We start from the raw sequence: 21,907 nt of genomic DNA, 5'->3' as shown, positions 1-21,907 counted from the left end.
GGCGCGCGGCTGCTGGGGATCCCTGGGGCCCGCCGAGCAGCGCCGGGTGCCCGGCCGGGGGCGCCCCGCCTCCCCCACCCGCCACCCCCGCCCACTCGGGCGCCGGTGATTGGCTCCGCCCGCCCCTGGCTGCGCGCCGAAGCCCGCCTCCCTCACAGCTAAAGCAGACGGTACCCGGAGCGGAGCGAGCCAGAAGGGAGCATGGTCCCCGCGCCGCGGCCGCGCCAGCCCCCGCGCCGCCGCCGCCGTCCCCGCCGCCGCGGACCTAGCTGCAGCCCCGGCCCCGGCCCCGGCCCCACAGCGCCCGCCAGCAGCCCCGGCGGCCGCCTCGCCTGAGCGCAGCCCCCGCCCGGAGCCCGAGCCCCGAGCCGGGAGCCAGCCCAGCCCCGCGGCCGCCGCGGCTGCGGGGAGAGGGCGGGGGCGATGCTGCCGGAGCGGCCGCCGCCGCCGCCGCCTCGGTGAGAGCCGCGCCGCGCGTAGCCGCACAGGCTGACAGGCTGAAGGACTGACTTCCCTCTCCGGGCATCCTCCCTGGGCTGCCGGGAGGCGGCGGCGGAGGAGGGGGAGAAGGAAGAGGGGGGAAGGCGGACAGCAGGAACGCGAGGAGCTGGACCTGGATCCGTTTCTCCCGGCCAGGACCCGAGCGGCCCCAGCTACCGCTACCCGCCGGCGCCGTCCGCTATCCATCAGCCCTCCTGCGCCCACCCGCGACCCCCGGCTCTCTGCGCGTGGGGCCGGGGCCGGAGCCGCGCGGCCGGAGGTAAGAGCCAGGCTAGGGCGCCACGGATGCGGCTCCGGGGACCCAGAGTCCTGGCGGCTGCGCGCGGCCGGGCCAGGCTTGGGAGCGGGGCCCGAGGACCCGGAACGCTGGGCTCGGCTCCCGCGGCGGCGGCGGCGGCAGGAGCCGCCAGCGTCTGGACTCGCCAGGCTGCGGGAGCCCCTGCGCCTGCGCTGCTCCAGGGGGGGAAAAGAACGGCGGAAAAAAACTTCCTGCCCCCGGGTGTGTATGCATGGGGGGCTGCCCGGGGCCAATGTCGCGGTGGTCAGGGATGCTAGAAGCTAGTGTGACCCCCGGCCCTGGGGCAGCCCCCTGGCTGGGCCTGGCAGCGCGTGTCCCTCTCCAGGCCACCTCCTCTGAGCAGCCCAGGGCCCGGCCCGGGGGCCAGGAGGAAGCACCGGAGGGCTGGACGCCCAGGAACGGCCACTCGCTCTGTCCTTTGGGAGGTGCGCGCCACTGTGCAGCAAAAAGCCAGGTTGGGGTTTCTGCCCCCTCTCATCCTCAGACCCTGCTGTTGGGGACCGGGTCTCTTCACTCAATCCCAAGTAACTTTCGAGGTAGAGGAGCTTGAAAACCATCGGGAGGGGACCCGCACAAACCTTGTCGTGACCCCCTTTTCCTTAACACCTTGTGGGTGCCACTGTATTTGGGGACGCAGAAAGGAGAGCTTACGCGGATGATGAAGGGGCGAGGATGTGGTGTCAGGTGGGGAGGGGTTGTTTATGTGTGGGATAGTGTGCACTGGGAGATGTGTAATGTGGGAGTGTGGACGCGCGCCCCGACTGCCGCGGGGGGAGCGGGGTGGTGGAGGGCTCACGTCCGGGTGTCCGGGCCCTGAAGCCAGCCGAGAGCGTGAGGTTTATCTGTGGTCGCGGCGCGGGTGCGGGCTCCGGGCAGCGCCGACCCCGGGGCCCGAGGGAGGGGCGCGCTCGCCGGGAGCCTGGAGAGCGAAGCTGAGAGCCGGGGTAGGTCCAAGGTAGCTCCCGGGGCAGGTCGGGACTTCGCCGCCTGGGGAAGATGGGGACGCGCTGCCTGCCTGCTGCCAGCCGTCACGGAGAAGGGGATGCGGGCAAAGCGCGAATCTCGGATGCCTGAGTCCGCCAGCTGAGAAGACAGTTGTCGTTGCTGGGCACTGGAACCCAACAACATACGCAGTCCTTTGGCAGGTCCCCCCGGGGGTCCCCAGGGATGCTGATGGGTGAGGAGCCGCCGCCTGTGCCATCCCTGCTGCCTCTGCAAATGCTCTCCTCCCTCCCCACGGTGCTTGCGCCACGGCGCGCCCCAGGCGAATCGTGGACGCAGGTATTTATGTAGCATTAGGCGAGACCTCGGCGCTGGAGGGACCGCGCCGCTGAGGACGCGTTGCTGCTGCTGCCCGCGAAACTTCCACTCCGTCAGCTCAGGGACATTCAGGCTCCACAGCTGCAGGCTCCAGCCTCTCATCAGCCGAGCTACTCTGGGTTTCGGACTCCTCTTGCAGTGACAGATCTGTCCTGGTTACAGCTGTCTTTACCCTAATTTCAGTCTCTTTAAAGTCATCTGTCTAGTCACTAGAGTTCCTGCCTTCGCCCTGTGGTCTGATCTCTCAACTCAGCGCTAGGAGGGCAGATTTAAGGAATCATTTCCGCTTAGGACGAATGACAGCAGATTTAATTAGCCCACCTCATTCCTGATGTTTTAAAAAAGTATACTGAGAGAGTCTAGAGCTAACTTTTTCACTCTTTTTGGGAGGTGGGCTGGTGAACAATTATATAGATTGTTCATCCTGAAATTGGGAAAAAAACCGTGATAACACACAGGTGAATACAGCTGGGTTGGTATGGATGTGTTTAAGTAAGTCACATTATTTTAGATGTTTATACAGGTATGGAGCTATGTGCCACTGATGAATATAGTCTCCGACCTAGACATTTTTCTGAGTGCACTTGATTTATCATCCTACTATAAATCAGAGAATTATTAGCATACGTGCCCTTAAACTCTATATGAATTTAATGGCATTTAAATTAGTTTACGGGCTGATACATTTAACCAATTTTAATAACTTTTCTGCACAAACATCTAATGAATCATATTTGTCCATGATCAAGAAAAGGATTTTCTTCTGTGCAGTCTCTCCATTTCTAACACAGTTAACAGAAATTTATGTCTCCAACTTTCATTTGCAAGCAACAATCCAAACGAAATACCTAGAGTTGTACTGAAATAAAATATCCTATGGTAGCCATGGTAACGAATAGATTAAGGGTTATTGGTTTTCATCTGTATGTGATGGGGCGGGGGGAGGAATCTAGTGTTGTCTTTTTAATTATGTTTCTAATGAGTGGTGGTCATACTTCAAGTACTCAGTGTGGAAGATAAGCAAGACCGAGAATTCAGTTCTGTGAGACATTTATTGGAAGAAAGACGAGTAGAGCTCAAGAGAATGACTTCTGCTAACTGCAGCTCCTCATGTCTAGGAAGCAAATGGATAAAACCTTTGTTTTTCAAGTAGATGAGAATTGAGTCAGTTCCTTTAAGATAAAAAATATATTTTGCTTTTAAGCTTTTATTAAAGGGACCTTTTAAATCCAGCTCTTGTTTTCTAGGAATAAACATGTTAAAAGTGTTGATGTTGGTGTGGATTGAGTGTTACAGTTGTTATCCACACCTGTCAGTCTAAGTGAGGCATATCATTAGTCTATTCAAATCTTGCCTGTTTCAATATTCATGCATTTCCATGGTGATCCATTCCATCTTTGTTTACTTAGTCAACCTTATAAATCTTTGGCATCAATTATAGTTGTGCCATCTTTTATTTCTTTCATTTATTAATTGATTTGGCTGCAAATCATTCCCATTTAAAGCATTTCCTTTATTTTCTACCTCCCAAAAGTTTATACTATTCTTCATTACACACAGTTATAAAGGAGTTAAAATTTTTTAATAGACTCAGATAACACCACTGATGCTAATGTAGTTTTTTAGCATCTCATTCGATATGTGTGTGTGCATGGGTATTTTTTTTTTCCTTCCTGCAAGCTTACGGTAAAGCTTTATGGCTGGGAGACATCAATCCAATCCAGCGGAATTGACTAAAGGTTTTCTTTCCTCCCCCCTTCCCTTCCTTCCTTCCTTCCTTCCTTCCTTCCTTCCTTCCTTCCTTCCTTCCTTCCTTCCTTCCTTCCTTCTTTCCTTCCTTTCTTCCCTCTTTCCTTTTTTTTCCCGCCCCGTTATGATTCAAGGATTCTTTATGTTTTCAGCTATATCTGGCTCAAACAGACTTCCAGACTTTGTGTATTAGAATGGGCCCATCCTTCCAGGACCTTTTCTCTTCCTGTAGTAGCCAAAGACAGAAGGTTCTGGAGCATCAGAGGGTTTTTCAAATGCAGTGTACATTTAATCACAAGATACAGAGTCCCTAGGATCATAGTAGCATTGTAAGTTCACTGAACAGGCAATTTTGCTTAAAGCGAGGGATGGTTTTTTTGCTCACCTGCTTTCAACTTTGCTTTCTAATGATGAAGGCACATGCTAATCACAACTCTGTATACTTCAGAAATATCAAGGCAAGCCTTAACACGCTGCTGACTTATTAGGATCAGGCGAAGTAATTGGAACACTTAAGTTCAAAGTCAGATGGAGAAATGGAATTATTACGAACCCTGTGATTTTATAATCAGTCGACTAAGTGTCTACTTGGCGGTAGGGGTGGAAGAAACACCCTGTTTAAATACTGTGAATAAGAAAATCCAGCCATGGGTTGTGGTGGCTGAGGATAAACCAAAGCAGAAACCATGTAGGATGGCTAGAGAACAAGAAATCTTTGCAGACAGAAATAACACATGTAGACCCAAATGTTTAGAAACTGGAAGAATATTTGTAGTTCATGTAGAAGATGTCATTTGTTATTACTCGGGAAATCAGAGGTATTTCCTAATATGCTAAAAAAATATTCAGTGACATAATCTCTGGAAACTACTTTCATTTGAAGACATTTTACCATAGAAATGGTCTTAATAATTTTGATTGAAAAGAAGTATGCCGGAATTCTGTACCCCGTCGTTAGTTCAAAAATGCTGAAATCAAGACCACTTTGAAAGCAAACTCTGTGGTTCTTCCTACAACAGCTACACATTTACTTTCCTAACTCCTAGGTCAGAAAGGTAGTCTGTCCTTTCTTCAAGGAAATCACTTAAAAACAGGGAAATTGATCACTAGAAGTAGCAACACTGTTATTCATTAAATGAACTTGATTTTCTTGGGGCATTTCCTCTTTTAGGGTGAGAAAGGGAAGATTTTTCATTTCTCACAGGAGAGGATATCTGTATGAAATTCAAATATTTCAGAGACTTTTACTCTGCAGCAGCCGATGATGATTCAAAAGCTAGAACAGGAACAGTCGAGCACTGTTACGACAGGGGATCAGGTTTGAGCCAAGAGGTCAGCTCCCCAAACATTTCAAGGCTGCTCTTGGCCCCGCAAGCACTGGCTTTTATAATTATTTTATAGAGCTGAAATTTTTAAATCATTGACTCTGAAGGATATACACGTACACACAGAAATACATATATATACAAATATATATTCTGCCACTTTTATTTCTTGGTTTTAATTGTGGTATAAAGAAAAGCACATAACAAAATTTACCATCTCTACTATTTTTAAGTGTACAGTTCAGTAATGTTAATATTCACATCGTTATGCAGTGGATATAAATATTAACTGCCCATTAAAAATCAACTACCCGTTTCCCCCTGCCCCAGCTCCTGGCAACCACCATTCCACTTTCTATTTTTATAAATTTGATGACTTTAGATACCTCATCTAAGTGGAATCCTACAGGATACATCTATGAACATGGGTGTGCAAATATCTCTTTAAGATCTTGCTTTCAATTCTTTGGGCTACATACCCAGAAATATATATTACACTAATATATTCCACTGATCTTGTATGTAACAGATTTGGTGAAAATGCAGTCAACAGCACACAGTCAGATAAAGAATGCAGCAGAGGTGACTGACATTTGTTCTTCCTTTTCTGCGTGTACATTTCCTTGCAGGTCTCTCCAGTCTCTTTGCTGTTGCTTTCAGAGCTTGCTTGAGTTGCAGTGACATTGCTGAGTGGGTAAAGGCATGGGCTTAGAGTCCGAGTTGAAGTCCAGTCTCTGGTGTCTACTAGCTGGATGACCTTGGAAAGATCCTCAGTCTCAGGAAGTCTTCAGTTTTCTTTTAAGAAAGTGGAAGGAATCATCGTGGCCGAGATAACCCTGGTAAAACCTGCATGACAGTGTCCGGCCTGACAGAGAAGTGCTGGAGAAAGGAGGGCTTAGGCGAAGCAGCGATAGAGGAGGCAGCAGCAACCCCAAAGATCTCGGAAACTGTGGACACTTATGCTATTAAATTTGATCGTAAATGCTTTCACGGCACACCAGAGTATGTATGCATGTGTGTGTGTGTGTATGCATGGGATTCAGTATTTATTCTGAAAAGCATAAGAGATTTGCATCACAATTGCCATAGTTAAAAATATCCTTGAATGGATTTGATATATGAACTTTCGATTCCATTTTTAGTAGAATTTGAGAGTTGATGTGGAGTTTAGAGGTCAGTTAATCCACCTATTATTCAATCACCAAGCCTGTATTAAGCCCCAATAATAATAATAAGAAGAAGAAGAAGAAGAAGAATGATAGTAATAATAATAGCTTCTAGTTATGACTGCCTTCTCTGTTTTATATATATTATCTCTAATCCTCATATCAACACTGTGAGGTAGGGATAATCTACATTTTATAAATGAAGATGAGACCCAGAAAGGTAATCAACTATCGCAAGGCCACAAATCTAGACACATACAGCTGGATTTGAACCCAGATATGTCAGCTACCGGTGTGTCTGTCTTGTCTTTTGTGTGTGTCTGTGTGTGTTTCTGATACTTCAGACTGGATCTCGATGCATTGGCACCATTTCACATTGCCTGTTATGTGTGTGTCATCTGTGCCAATTAATATTTTAAATTAAATAATTTCCTTAGAAGGAATGTGAGCGTAAATAAGAATATTTACCAGGTCCGACCAACATTCATCATGCTTTTATATTTGCCCACCTGCTCTCCTTTACTCTGGTTTCTAGAAGGCTAATGAGAAAAACTTTTAGATACTTGGATGGCATCTGTTTCCACATTGAGCCAGTATAATAAATAAATAGCAAATTAAATAGTAGAAACAAGGTACAAAGGATTAAGGGTATATCCAGGACCCCAAAAGACTGATCTGGGCTTGTTCACACTTGAATCCCCAGTGCCTAGCGCAGTACTGAGCACAAACCCCTTTAGTAAAAATATTTGCCTCGATAAATTTATCCAGAGACAGTGTCGGGTAATAGACATCAAAGCCTACATTTTGGATTTTTTTCACTCCATGGCTATGTAGTTATCTGTTCATGATTTTTCATTGTGTGGAATTTTAGATGCTATATTTGGCCATCTATCTATTAAATATGCTTGTTGATGAATTCTAACTAATCTAAATGGAATCTTCTAGGATTTATGGCTTGAGACTTTGAAGACTAATTTTCTCGTAGCTTCTTCATTCCAATGATAACTTCAATCTATCCGGCACTTTTCAGAGTCGACACAAAGTCCGTCCTTCGTATCACACTTATTGGCAAGGTGTCGTCCCCACTCAGATTTTTTAATTTGTGGTGTTTTACAAAAGCGTCGTTTTAAAGAAAAAACACCTAGAAATCATATAGACCACCTTGAAAGGGCAGTAACGCTGTATTTTCCAACTTCAGTACTATTTTTATTCTTTAGACTAGTTTTTGTTTGTTTGTTTTGACTTTTTTTTATTTGAAGATGGGTAGAGAGTGTAAATAAATAAGGCCTGGAAAGGACCTCACAAAGACATGTTCGCTCCCTGTTTTAACTCCTCCAACCCTCGTTCAGCCAAGTAGTGACTTCTTCAGTATGAGATTCACAGAAAGAAAGGCATGGTTGCTGGCCCGTTATCAAACCTATAACTAAGTCATGGTGCATAAAATGCTGGGTGAGGGCTAAACGGCAGAGGGGTAGCTGTCCCTGGGTTGGCACAAGCTTCTCCTGGGTGCCTGCCTGTCCAGCTCTGCCACGTCTGTCTTATGAAAAGCAGAAGCTAAGGCATCTGAGCAGCCTGCCCTGCCCAGACTGCCATTTGGGGTGGACTGTGAAGACAGGTGCACACTCTGCATTTTTGTGTCTCCTTGTACCTCTCCCTGGTGCTGGGAGAGAGCTTCAGGCTCTTGGTTCACGAACCTCATATCCACATTCATCTCGAGGCCCTTTTATTGCAATTCTGCACTGTTTTGACCTCTTGAGATTTGGGTAGGTTATTTTGCTACTGAATTAGCTTATTAGTATGAAGAAATATAAAATGACCATGCTCTGATTCTGGCTTTCCAAACCAAAAGCAAGGCCCCCAGAATCTGGGTAGCATAAGTGCCACATTGGAAAGCTGGGCTGGTGAGACCTGGAGGCAGTGTGCATCATGTGTGTCTGGCCGATCTTGCTAGCGAAGAGCCTGCTGTAGGAGGAGTGCTGTAATCTATTCGGTTCATGCTATTCCAACCAGCTCTAATCATCGGAACTTGAATAATATTCAAACTGTGAAAGGAACATATTTCTCGCTGAAGTCTAGGTATGCCAAGTGGAAGCGCCAAAGCTTCTCGATCTACCAGTCTATAGCAACACACCACAAAAAAAGGGAACACATGGATTGTCTTCATGCAACGTGGGGAGACTGCCTTTCTCCACAATCAAATGGCCCTAAGATTTAAAATTTCCTCCTTGGCTCCCGGAGGAGAAAAATGATCTTCATAGAAGTCATGCTTGATGGAAGTCTTGTAAGCTGAAGGGACGTCTCCTCCCTGGCCCCAGTTATCTAACGGGGTCTGCTCTGGTACCCCTGAAGGAGAGGTCTGGCAGTTCAGGGGCCCACGGAAGGGATGCATGTGGATCGTGTGACTGGGACATGAGGAGAAGGTCACAGGCAGCCATGGAGAGAGTATTAGGAAAGCAGCTTGAGTTACTGCCCTGTCGGGATAAAGACATGTGAACCCGTCATCCTGTGGCAAGGGCCCCAGCCCTGGGTTTCTAGGTGACAGTCCGTGCCTCTCCTGTGCTCTCTCCCTTACATCTCCAGCGAGAAGGGCAACCACGAGCCATCACCCTGCTCAGGTTCCCACCTCGCAATTTCAAGCCTGTCTCCTAGATTGTGTAGAAACTACAAAAAGCCATCTTTGTTGGTGAAAACTCTTAGGGGAGGATATGAGGGTGGGGTGGGTGCTCGCTGAACTGAGGTCGCACTTCCAGAGCTGTCAGTGTCAGCTGTTTTATTCCAGGTATGCCTCCCAGGGTGTCTGGTCTTCAGAAACAGTGTCTGATATCCGGAATAGACACCCGGGCCACATATAGTCTCCTCGGTCCTAGGAACGGGGCGGGGCAGTTGCCTGCCTGACTCTTTACTCCTGTGCTCCAGGTGACCAGCTGGACACTGGGGGTGGAAACCGGCATAGGGGAGGGGATATGAGATTGACATCTAGGGACCGAGCATGTGACAATGGGGAGGGCAAGACTGGGTTTTCGATTTTGAATAAAGGTACAATTAAAACTTATTTATTTTCAACTCAACAACAAGCAGACTGATTAAAAAATGAGCAAGTTCTCGAATAGATTATTTCTCTAAAAGAAGATCTACCAAGAACCAATAAGCACATGAAAAGATGCTCAACACCCACTAATCAGTAGGAAAATGCAAATCAAAACCACAATGAGATACCACTTTACACCATTAGGATGACTATTATAAAAACAAACAAACACAGAAAATAACAAGTGTTGGTGAGGATGTGGAGAAATTAGAACCCTTAGCTGCACATGGGAATGAAAAATGGTATAAGCGCTATAGAAAATGATATGGCAGTTCCTCAAAAACTTAAACATATAATTACCAAATGATCTGGCATTCAGCTTCTGGGTTTATACCCAAAAGAAGTGAAAGCAAAGACGTGAATAAATCTTTATCCACCTATATTGATAGCATTATTCACAATAGCCCAAATGTGGAAGCAACCCAAGTATTCATCAATGGATAAGTGGATAAATAAAATGTGGTCTACATAGTATATGTATATATATATATAATATATATAATATATAAATATATATTTATATATAATGTACATATATAAATGTATATTTATATATAATATATATATAAAAAATGGAATAGTATTCAGCCTTAAAATGGAAGGAAATTCTGACACATGCTACAACATGGATGAACATAAAAGACATTATGCTAAGTGAAATAAGCCAGTCGCAAATGGACAAATACTGTGTGACTCCACTTATATGAAGTACCTAGAGTAGTCAGATTCATAGAGACAATGTAGAACAGTGGCTGCCAGAGGTCGGGGGTGGGGGGCAGGGAGTTATTGTTTAATGGGCACAGAGTTTTAGTCTGGGAAGATGAAAAGGTTTGGGGGATAGAGAGTTGCGATGGCTGCACAACAACGTGAATGTACTCGATGCTGCTGAACTGAACATTTAAATGGTTAACACGATACATTCTATGTTATATACTTTTACCGTAATAAAAAAGTAGACTTCTAAACATATTCCAACTGGTCCTCCTAATAAATTCTTTGACCAATTTGCTTAGGGGGACAAAAAGCATTTACTTTAACAGTTCAGCAATGCTTTTTGAGCACTTGCTGTGTACCTAGCCCTGTGCTGGGCATTGTGTTTATTTGTTTATTTAATTTGTGGCATAATTGTTGAGGCAGTACAACAAAATCCACAGATCTTAAGTGTTCAGTTCACTCTGAGTTTTGGTAATTGAATATACCTCTGTAGCCACCATCTAAAACAAAATATAAAACATTTCCATCGTCCCAGAAAGTTTTTTTGTGCCCTTCTCCAAGCAAACCCCCTTCTCCCCAACCACTTTCTGATGTCAATCACCATAGATTAGCTTTGCCTGCTGTCGACGTCCGTAGACACAGAAACATAGTGTGTACTCTTTCGTGCCAGCTGATTTCACTCAGTATGCTGTGTCTGCCATTTATTTATGTTGACACACGTCCTATTCTTTTTTATCACTAAGTAGTATTCCATGGCGCGGTTCCACATTTTGTGTGTCCATTATCCCGTGAATGGACACTGGGTGGCGCTGTGTTTAGAGACAGAGCAGCAGGTGAGGATGTTAGCTGGCCTACTGGGCGTGTCCAGGCAGGTGGAGTTATCACACAAGTTCTCCATGCTGGGGCGCGTCCTACTTGACTAGCCGCACACCTGGAGTTGAAAGGTCTCTGGGTAATGGTATTTAGGTGGTTTACACTAAAAATATGACATTCGGTAGACCAGATAACATGCGTTGCCGCTGAACAGATTTCTCCCCTGGAGGCATGTCACACAGAGAGCTAAATCTCTATCAGGAGGCTGCTTGGTGACTTTGCCCTGAAGACAAGAGGTTGCTGGGTGGTCTTCAAGGCCAATGTCCTTGAGCTATGACTACACCATACCCTGCTCATGCCAGTCACATGTAGAACTGACCAGATATCTTCAGGGCAGGGTGCGGGGTAGGAGGGCAGGGCCGTGGGGTGGGTTGAGGGGGGTGTCAGTCCTCAGCTCTGTCCCTTTCCCCCTGGTTCGGAGCCTCAGAGTTGGCTGACATGTTCTTTCTGTGGTCATGTTAATGCCTTTAGTCGAGACAGAAGCTCAAGAGCTGTCCTCTCTTTAGGGTGACTTCACCCTCTCTGATTTCACCCATTCTCTGGTGAGTCTATAGTCTCACTCTGAGATCAGTGTCCCCCATTCCCACATTTGCGACCTGTGTCTTATCTCATGAACTAGTGAGTCCTTATGTTAAGAGCCATGACTTTCGTTGCCGGGGTTCACAGGAGAGGACCCAACATCCTAGCAGGACCATCTAGAAATGTTAAGGTCTTTGGCAAGTTGCTTCATCTCTTAGAGCATAGCTACCTTCTGTAATGACACTAATACCAGCTTTGCTGCCCTAGGTCCTACCTGGAATAGGCCTGTAAGGGGTTGGGTGTGGGAGGGTAATTCCTGCCTTCCAGGAACCCAGATGAAGTTCTCTGTGAAAGCTGGGTTCAGTTTTTCCCCTGATTTCCACATTCCTGGGCAGTGCCTCATCACGTGACATAGACGACACAAGCAGAGAGTGTATGAGTGACAGCTCCCTATTGCTCTGCAGTAGAGAACAGAGACACAGAGGGGCCCAATCAGGGCAAACTGTGATCACTGGGAAGCCCCATGGAGCAGGGAGAATTTGGAAGACGCCCAAAGGCAAATGCCTTTATGATGATCTCCCTCCATTCAGCAGCCTCATGCTGTACCTCTAGGTCCCATCCCACGTCCACTAGCTCGCAGGTTCAATACAGCTAACAATCTGCTCCCCGCTGCAAGAGGTAAACTTGTAAGCCCAGCTTGGGTTTGCACAGTGATTCCTAAAGGATGCATTGCTCTGAATTCACCTGAGAGATGTTAGTGGCATGGCTGGGGGATGCATGAGCCCTATGACTGTAGTTGGCACCCTAAACGGAGCCCACAGTGTTCATGCTCATGGGACGGGGGAATGGAGGGTGGAGCCAGGGCCTGAGGAGATGTGCCCACCAGGGGACACAGGGATCTATGCCCCTGACATGGCTAGAGAGCAGGAAGAGAGCACTGATCAGAGGGGGCTGTCAGCTGGCTCCAAGGAGCCACTCTCTGGCCAGGCTGAGGTCACCCTTGGTTCCTCTCTCTCTTGGTCCTCCTCTAGAATGCTCTCACATCTCTCACCCCAGTTCAGAGGAGCCCCGCCCACAGAAGTTACCTGACCCAGGTTCTCCAGGTAACTGCTTTGTAGGGTGCCTAGCTGACTGTGTGCTCCGGGGGGAATTGAGCGCTTCACCTTCCGTTTATATTCCTTTGTTGATTTTCCTCTAAGGGCCCAGGCCATTGCTGGGCACATGTCACAGTCAGAACAAGTGAGGCCCAGAGGAGAGAAACGCCATGTAAGACTTCTTAGGCCGAGGCAGAGCTGGGACTGGAATCTCAAACCCTGAAACGTGGGAAGAGCACCCCGAACAATGCAGGGAGGGGCAGAAGTGAGCGGTCTGGCCGAGGAATCCTCTCCTGGGAACCTGGTGCTGTGCCAAGCTGGTCTGGGTGGAAAAGTGCAAACTCTGGGAAATTTTCCCCTCTCCGTGCTGCTTATTGTCACGTGGAAGTAGGGATGATTTCCTAAAATATGTGACAAGGCAAGAGATCCCTTCGCCAGGATGTGAAATGGCTGTGCATCCAAATGTGAGCCACAAAAAGATGATCTTTGCTCCATGTTTGCTGCAGACCAGACACAAATCTTCCCAGGCCACCTGGCTGGTCATCTTAAGCCCTTGGGCCTTGAGGCCTTTGGCCAAACCCCAGCCTGTATTTGGCTCCCAGGTTTTGCCCATGCCCCCACCAGACCTTTTTACGCCCCACCCCTCCTCCTCCCCCAGGTTTGTATCTCCCCTCTGCCCAGCTGTGACCACACAGCCCAGTTTGTCTTGGGGAAAGCCTGTCCTTGGAGGGTGTGTTTGGGCGCTGGGTGGGGTTGGCAAAAAGGAGGTGTGAAAGCCATTTCTTCTGATCAAGAAACCATAAGGAAAAATGCAAAATACTTCTTTGGGGATTGAGAACAAAATTTCTAGAGTGATTTTATCATGAGTTTGGTTATTTGAGAACATAATTTTTAAGAAGAAAACTCGGTTAATTAAAAGAAATCAGGGGCATGTATACTACGATGTCAAATATATAAAACAAAAAAGAACATAGAAAAAAGACTGAAAATATGCATAATGTTAGCAGTAGTCATCCTACTTTTAAATTCTCCTAATTTTTAAAAATAATCAGCATATTTATTATCACAGGAAAAATAAAAACTTGTCTAACAAGGGAAAGAAATTTAACTACAATAATAAGGTTAATTTTTGCCACCTGCAATAAGTATTTGTGTACATGCCCACACAAATATTGATGAAAACATGAAAAGGACAGGCCATAATGTGGAAGAAATTTTTAAACAACCTGTTTTAAAAGAGAGGAAGGAACAAAATAAGTTTCATATAATCTCATGTGAAAATATCCATCACAGGGAATCTCAGGCACCATAAATGAACAGTTCTCTCACGGTTCTGTTTCATCCTGGGGCTCCTGCAGGATCCAAGATTGGGGGCGGGGTGTGGGGGGCTTTCTTCTTAAAGGTACCTAAGCTAAAGCAGGATCCAACGTTTAAAGCCTGCCTGGTTGAATGCAGTGCCAGCCTTCTCAAATAACTGTGCCCCCAAGTGGTCACTTGCACCTAAGTTATATCCAGCAAAAAGGTTGCAATTAACCAGGTCCTGGACTGTAGGGTGACTTTTTGTTTAAATCACTGCCCAGAATCTATTACAATTTAATAATGATGACGGTGATAACAATACGTGACACAAAGGAGTGAGAAAGGGAGGAAAAAAATCCAAATTGCTCACGTGCACGCGCGCGCGCATGTGTGTGTGTGTTTGTGTGTGTGTGTGTGTATCCAGTTGCAGAGGGTCCTGTCTAGAAGGAGTGAGGATAGCTGTGAGCAGAGTCATCCCAAGAATTCCAGAGACTTTGCTTCCTTCTCGTGAGTGCTCGCTCCCCCGTGCCTTTGACAGCCGGCTTCTCCACAGCAATAGTTCCATGATAGTCTCCTTGGCAGTCTGCCAGAAGCTGTAAGTGTATAGAGAATTGTGTTTTAATAGAAGGCTTTACCTCTGATACAGATTTAAAATGAGGAAGAAACTTTCTGTTCCTCAGCCACAGTGAAATGCATTTTGCTTCTTGTGAAATGCTGGTGATTACAAGCTCATCTTACATAATTTTATTATTTTCAATTGCTGCCTGTCAGTCTCAGGTGATGGTTTCCTGGGAGCAGAAAGGAGGCAGATTCTGGGTGATGATAAAAAAAAAAAAAGTCACCCAGTCATTAGCAAATCGTACAGAAGTTTAGAAAGGAGAATAATTATCTTTGCGACGATGCTGTTTAAGATAATCAGAAATTGCATTGCTAAGTGAGACACAGTGAAGTGAATTGAGTCCCGTTTAATGGCCTTTTAGAAAAAGTATTTTCGTTTGAACAAAGGCTGATGCTCAAAAATTTTCTTTTTCATCTTTAAATCTAATGAAGGAATTCTCTTGAATAACCACATATTCAGAATCTCTGACGCTACCGGAGGTGGTCCACTGTCACGCCCACAAGAGGGCATTTTCTCATCAACTACTGTAGAAACGATTTGTTTTGTGAGGAGAAACTGGGAGGCCTGGGGGAAGGAGAGTGTTAATCAGGAGCAGAGGATGGAGAGCTGCTTGCAATTGAGTTGTGTGCATGTTTCCACTTAATATATCCTGCTGGTGTGTGAGCCCGCCCTACCGGCCAGGAATTCGCTCACTGTGTTTACTGTTTTTAATGTCTTATTCCCTGAATGACTGGGCACCAGAGGAAACCGTCATGAGAGTTTTCTCCAGATACAAGATCCCACATGCTAGTATGTAGCTCATCTGTAGTGCATGTAGCTAGAATTCATTCCTAGAGCTGGTATTAGCCATCAGTGACTTTGGCACTAAATTTGATTTTCTAATATTTTAAGATGCGACAAAATTCTCCAGTACAAAGAGCCCTCCACCTTCTCCAGCTCCAAATTCCTTCCTTTATTTATTTAACAAATATTTAGTGAGCACCTCTAACTATGAGTCGACATTGAGCCACACTAAGACCCTGTCCTCAGAGAACATACGTTCTCTGTAGAGGACCTAGTATAAAAAGAGAAAACGAATAAACGCTGAAGTATGATCTAGATCATTATAAACCCTATGTGGGAAAAGGAAAGAGATAGCTATTTTGGATTGGGTAGTTAGAAGTTGGGTACTTCTCTGAAGAGTGACAAATAATATTCTAGCTTTGTTCAGGCGGCACTAATACTATTTGGATTACAAACATGATAAACCTTTAAACACCTTTTTTATCTTCAAATAAGTTCGTGCTTTCATTAACCAATATCACCCCAATAAATTTAATTTTAAAGAAAGTTAGTTGCAATGTTTATTATTCTGTGGACCGTGAAACATGTTGAAAATGGGGGAAGCAACGTGGAATTGCCCATTATTCATTTTTTAAATAACATTTTAAAATTACCATCTACTCTTTACCCCACCATTTCAAAAATAATGAACGTTTTAACACCGAAGAGTAAAGTAGGAAGGATATAATCACAGAATATAGGACAATTGAATAAATGTAGTGTTTTCAAAAGTTCATGACATACTCTTTGCATACTCTTGAGTTTTCTCATTTTCGAGAACTTCATGACAGACTTGTCCTGTTCGTGATGAGCATCCACCCTCATCAACCATGAAGACGAAGCTACAGAAGGTACTATAATGGCAGCTCTGTTGGCACCAGTTCCACAAGCCTATCCAGCTCAAAGCCAGATATATAAGACGCAAGAGCAGAAGATAGCATACTCCCCACCCTGGAGGTTCTCAAATACTTACAGGGGAGTCTAACCCAAAAGCTACAATGCCCTTAGAGACCCATGTGACATTTGTTGAAGCCAGGAGTCAAAGCTGTATTTTGAATACATGTTTTGGAAGGTCAGAGCAGTGTGGGCTGGGAATATCAAGGAGGGCTTCGTGGGGGAGGCGAGCCTTCAATTTGACCTTAAAGGATAGATAGGTATAAGAGGGTCATGGATGATAAGGGATTGTGTGTTCATATTTTTTTAAGTTAATGTGGACCATTTTTTGGTAATAAAAGCGACACTCATAGTATAATAGTTTCAAGACTAGCAAAGTAATAACCTCTAAAAACCTATTGTGTAGAGGTGGCTATTGTCTACATTTCATCTATTTTCTTCTAGTTTTCCTTTTGTGTGGGGCCATGTTGCATATAAAATTTTGCTTCTTGCTTTTTGACTTTAGAACACTTTTCCGTGTCATGAAAAATGATTCTTAAACATCCCTGTTAATACCCACAGCCCATCATGCCTGCCTACAATCTGGTTTACTCAGCCATTCCCATCGGGTGTCTTTTTTCCCCCTTCCGAAACACTCTAGTGGGTATTCCTGTGCATGATTTTAGTTCATAATTTTGGTGTCAGAGAGATCTGACAAGGCCCAGCTCTGAGAGTAACATCAGGCTGATTACGTTCTCCATCTGGGCCTCTGTCTTCCACATGTCACGTGGACAGGATAGTACTAGCCTATAGGGTGGTTGTGAGTGACGTGGGAGAGTGATTTGGATAGAGTTCTAGAAATAGAATTACCGAGGTTTGATCTTTTAAAAATTATATAACTTTCCAATTATAAGAGTAATGTTCTTTATGGAGAATTTTAACAAAAGGAAAACACATGCCTAATTTCATCACTAACATAAAAACGATTAACATTTTAGAATCTATTATTTGTCACTTTTAGCAGAATTGGGATCATACTATATATGCTTTTTCCTTCTTAACCTTATATTGATTTTCCGTTGTCATTATGCATTCAAAAACATGATCTTAAAAGGCTATATTTCATTATATTCTGTTATATTAATCTGCCATATCTTATTTAACTGACATTGTTAGATGTTTAGATAATTCAGTGATTTGCTTTAATAAATAACATTGCAGTCAGATATTGTTGAGCAGAAATATCTGCAAGCATTTTGGATTATTTCCTTAGAATTAAGTCCTAGAACTGGTATTACCAATTCAGAGGTAGGAGCGTGCTGAAAAAAACATTGATCTGTAGCACTACCTTGCCCTCAGGAAGCCTGTGCTATTTACTCTCCCATAAATAGCACATGAACACCCGTTTCAACACACTCTTACCTATTTTTAACGATCTCTTAGTCTGCCGGATAGGTGAGTAATGGTATCTCGTGGTCTCAGTTTGCATTCCCTTGATTAGCAGTGGGCTGGAGCATTTGTTTCTGTATTTATTGACATCTCTGTCCATTGCCTGTTCTCCTATTTATATTCATCTTTTTCTTATTGATTTGTAAGAGCTCTTTATGCATAAGAGGATATTAACCTTTTGGTGTAATGTTAGGAATAATTTTCCCGGTTTGTCATTTGTCTTTTAAATTCATTTATGGTTTCTTTGTTGTATGGAAGCCTTTAATTTGCTTGTCATCCTATTTATCAGCCTTTTTTCACTTTGATGTTTCCTCTTGTTTTTATGCTTAGAAAATCCATCCCTGTCCTGGTTTTTGATATCTATCTATTCATTCACATTTTTCTTCTGCTTGTTTGATGATTTCATTTTACAGATTCAACTTTTTATTCAGTTCTAAGTTATTTCATTTTGTTATAAGATATAAGACAGGACTTTAACTTTTTTCTTAATAGTTAAATAATTTTTCCAGTTCTGTTTATTGAAAGATCTTTCTGTTTCCCCGATTTGAAATGCTATTTCTCTTTACATTAAATTCTTGTATAAGCTAAGGCATGTTTTCTATCTGACCTAGTGCTATACCACATTGTTCTAATGACAGGAGCATTTATATTGATGTTTTAAAATCTAGCACTACAGATCATCTTCATTATTATTTTCCAAACTATTTTTAGCTACTATCTCTGACACATCTAATAGCCTAGATGAGTTTAGAATCTTTGTTTGCCAAGCTAACAAAAATCTTTTGTTGACTTTTTTTTTACATGATATTCATATGAATTAGACGACATTCATAAATTGATTTATAAAGAATTGACATCCTGACCATAATATTGAGTCTTCTCATTCAGGAGCATGCTCTTTCTTTCTCTCTCTCTCTCAATCTCTCCCTCTCTCTCACCCGCCCCCCTCTGTTTATTTAAGTTTACTTTCATATCTCTCTGTAAGCATTTGCGGTTTTCTTCAGAGGGGCTGTGCACTGTTTTTAGAAACTTCGTTCTTAGATGTTACATATAGAAAGAGTGAGGTCTTTCTGTCCACTCGTATTTTCTAATGAGCTGTTACTGACAAATAAGAGCTGTTAGTTGTCTATGTATTTATTTTGTACCTTATCAGGTTATTGAACTTTATTATGAATAGAATTTTTTGAGGCATTTAAAGTATTCTGATAATTTTACCGGAAGATTGTATATACAACCTGTAGTTTCTGGGAGAACATATATCACCATTTTTAAAAACCTACATTAATTTGGAGAAATATAGCATCTCATTGTATTTATTATACCATTTCAATGAAATTTCTTTCTGACACTGAGCTTGATTCCTGGTAAACATTATTTATTTGGGGCATACGATCTCAGTATGCAATCCCTAGGTGTAAGGCTCTCCTGAAGCAATAGATAGTTACATGGCTTTGATGTGCTGAAGGGTGCAATTCTGAGACAGGAGTTTGACGTTCACAGCCGTGCCTTGTGGGGAGGATGGGAAGGGCTAGTCATAAAGAAAAATTTAGGAGCTAGCTCTGGACTTACGTCCCAAACTGTTTGGGTAGAGCTTGCTAGTTATTGAGTTAGGCTTAATTTCACCCAGATGTACACTCACAGCCAGACAAACTTAAGTGTGAAGAAACAGTCAGAAACCACTTGCCCCATTGTTAAGCCCTGAAGGACACTCAAGATTTCTATTCACAGCACAAAGACAACCCCTCAAAGTGAGCAAAAAAGAAGAGAAAGGCCGACCAGAAATATAACTGTAATATCTAGGCACTTTGTTCTCAGCAGCTATACTGAGCTCACATTACCTTGCCAGATTCTCCAAATTAAGGCCTTCTCTCAGTTATGGGGAAGGAAAGGATTTTTCCTCCCTTGATTCTCTCTAGCATATGGCTGGGAATGGGGGCGGAATCCCCCCACATCCCCACACAGAAGGCTTGCGAATGTACCGATGGTGTGCATTTCCTCCGTTACACAATTCTACTTTTACTCTTTGATTTCCATGCCAGTTTGGGAAGGCTGTTTTTCTCCTGCTTGAAAATCTTCCTCAGAAGGAATATGTTGCCATCAGCAAGTCCTCTATGTTGTAACTATCTCCTATGAAGCCAGACTGTAAGGCAATACATTTTCCCTCAGTAAAACCCAAAGCCATTATTCATGGCTCAACGAATATCTGAGTACCTTCTGCGTGCCAGACATTGTGCTTGGTATTGGATGGAATTCAACGGTGAGCAAAAACGTGCCTGGTTCTTTCCCTCAGTGAGCTAAACATCTAGTAGAGGAGACAGATGTTTGTCAGAGTTCAGACAGCAGGCGTACTGTGCTGTTCTAGGGAGTCTGGCCTCAGCTCGGATTCTGGAAGTAGGAATGACTGATCTGGGATATAAAGGAATGGTTGAGCTGGGGAGGGGATCGTGCATTGCAGGCAGAGGGACAGATGTACTGTAGCCTTAATGTGAGAGAGGATGGCAAGTTCAAGGAAAGGAGAGAAGGCCAGGGAAGGCTGGAGCTGAGAGAGCAATGAGTAGCATCATCCAGAAGAGTTAGGCACAGAGAGACCATGCAAGGTCTTATTGGCCACATTATAGCATCTCTGTTTTTATTACAAGAGCACTGACTGATTTTGATGGCTTTCAAACAAGGGAATGGAATTTTTGAAAAGACGATGCTGGATGCCATGTGGGAACCTACCGAAAAATGCTAAAGAAGAATATGGAGTACAGAATATGGGGTGATTGCCTGAGTCCAGGCGAGAGTTGATGGTGGCAGCTAGGACTGAGATGGTGCAGATGGAGAGAAGGCAGTGAGTCTGAGACATGTAAAAGGTGGAGTTGGCAGGCCTCAGCGTTGGGTTGGATGTGGAGAAGTAAAGAAGAAGGATGTCTTAAGGGCGACATCTAGATTTATGGTCTGAGGAACTGGGTGGATGAGGTGCTATTGACGGGATTGGGAACACGGAGGGGACAGGGGTGCTGGAGTAGATTGAGTTTTGTTTAGGACCAGGCATAGGGGTTCCTGAGACATGATGGTGGTGGCAGGTGTACAGTTAGATGCGTGTGTCTGGCTGTCCGTCAGAGAAGAGATCAGGGCCAGAGACATAATTTTGAGGGATTATCCAAATTAGATTCAGGAAGAAGAATCTTAGCAGTAAGGAACCAACCGGCTGTTAGGCCAGCCAGCCAGCCACAGTCCTCTTGGGCGCTCTTGCTGACCTTTGCTACTACCACGCCCTGGCTTCCAGGTATGGAGATTTCCTGTGTATTCTCCACCATGTGCTTGCTGAGGCCACACTGGACGTTGAAAAGGGGCATAAACACAGAGAAGCCACACGTCTCAACAATCCCGTCTATAAACTCCTGCTTGCCTTCCAGGCTTATAGGTTCCACCCTTCAGGGTGAGTCTCTGAGTAACAAGATGGAACCGGGGTCTCTCCCGTCCCCCTCCTCTGTCCTGAGCCTTCTCTTCCTCCCCACGGTCCCTCATTTCTGAATGATGAGCTGATCATTTTGTTACATGAGCCAAGAAGAACATTTTTTGCTTCAATTCGCGATCTTTTATATAATCATACATTTGATAAATATTTATTAAACACCTGCTATGTGCCAGGCACTGTAGCATGAATGAAAACGATGACAAAAACATGGCCATACCCCTCCCAAGCTCCTTCTAGTCTAGGGGAGAAGACAAAAGATCAAAGAGATGGGGTTATCATGTCGATGTGACAAATGCTAAAACAGAAAGATGTCCAAAATCTCATATGAGGCCAGGCGAGGAAGGGACCTGTTCAGTGAAATCAGGAAGGACTAGTGTGAGTAGAATACATGACATGTTGGAAAGGGCAGGGGTGGGGCAGAAAAAACACACAAGTAAGAGGAGTTATTTGGGAAATGCGAAATAGTTTCCATGACTGGGAAACACTGCATCTGTGTTGGAAAGGGTATGTGTGTGGGTGGGTGGGTGTGTGCGTGCGTGCGGTCAGGTGGATGGACGCGAGTGACCGCGGGGAGACACGGGGAGATGGGATGCGACGCCTAAGCCGCCAGGATGGGCGGCATCCAGAGCGTCGTGAGGTCGGCCAGATTGCCTTTTGTTCTGCGTGCCGGAAGTGTTTTCTCAGCCTCTTCCATCCCTGCTGTCAGGAGATGAGATGAGACAAAAATATCCTTAT

General features: G+C 44.7%; 1 protein-coding gene across 2 annotated transcripts in view; it reads left to right on the top strand.

The window, feature by feature from the left end:
- The first annotated feature begins 390 nt into the window (after positions 1 to 390).
- The window catches only part of KLHL29 (kelch like family member 29), a 271,644-nt gene continuing 250,127 nt past the window's right edge, over positions 391 to 21,907 (top strand). For both annotated transcript variants that reach the window (XM_039887729.1, XM_039887731.1), the window contains exon 1: positions 391 to 760. The gene's annotated coding sequence lies outside the window, so the exon portion shown is untranslated. The remainder of the gene's footprint in view (positions 761 to 21,907) is intronic.

Source organism: Pteropus medius, unplaced genomic scaffold (genome assembly GCF_902729225.1).
Source record: "Pteropus medius unplaced genomic scaffold, Ma_sr-lr_union100, whole genome shotgun sequence".
In the NCBI taxonomy this organism is placed as follows: domain Eukaryota; kingdom Metazoa; phylum Chordata; class Mammalia; order Chiroptera; family Pteropodidae; genus Pteropus; species Pteropus medius.
The sequence above is the reverse complement of the archived record's forward strand: the minus strand, read 5'-3'. Positions and strand labels throughout refer to the sequence as shown.